Consider the following 595-nt stretch of genomic DNA (forward strand, 5'->3'; position numbering starts at 1 on the left):
TGTATAAAACGAGTCCCACTGCTCTCATGAAAGGCAGAGAGGCAATACTTGGTCTGCCTTTGTATGTCTGTATCTAAAATCTATTGCTTCTAAAAAGTCTACATGATGGGGCAAAATATTTTTGGACCTGTTCTAGGTGAGCAAATTAAGTCATTGGAATTACTTGACAACCACAAATGCATGTTCTTTAAATTGTTTTCAGAAAAGAAAAAGCTGTTATTCAATTCAAACATGTAAATAAAACTAATTTTGTACAAATATTACTATTTTTCTAATAGACATAAGTAAATAATTTTCATTAGCTTAGAAATTATATTTTATTATATGATGTATATGATGAAAGCTTAATGTGACATGAACATCCCAAGAATGATGCTAATGAACAAGACATGGCCAGATTGGTATTTGTTAAACTTGATAGGCGATAGTTTCACAGTGTGAATTTAAGTAGAAATGTAATATAAAGACAAATATGTTTCCTTAGGATAGAATTTGTGCATCACTGGACAGAATAATAAGAACAAACATAAAAAAAAACTATTATATATCATCATTGACAAGGTGCTACATTACATTACATAACTGATTAATGTAC

The sequence above is a fragment of the Cyprinodon variegatus genome, unplaced genomic scaffold (assembly GCF_000732505.1).
Source record: "Cyprinodon variegatus isolate N-32 unplaced genomic scaffold, C_variegatus-1.0 Scaffold206, whole genome shotgun sequence".
Classification (NCBI taxonomy): domain Eukaryota; kingdom Metazoa; phylum Chordata; class Actinopteri; order Cyprinodontiformes; family Cyprinodontidae; genus Cyprinodon; species Cyprinodon variegatus.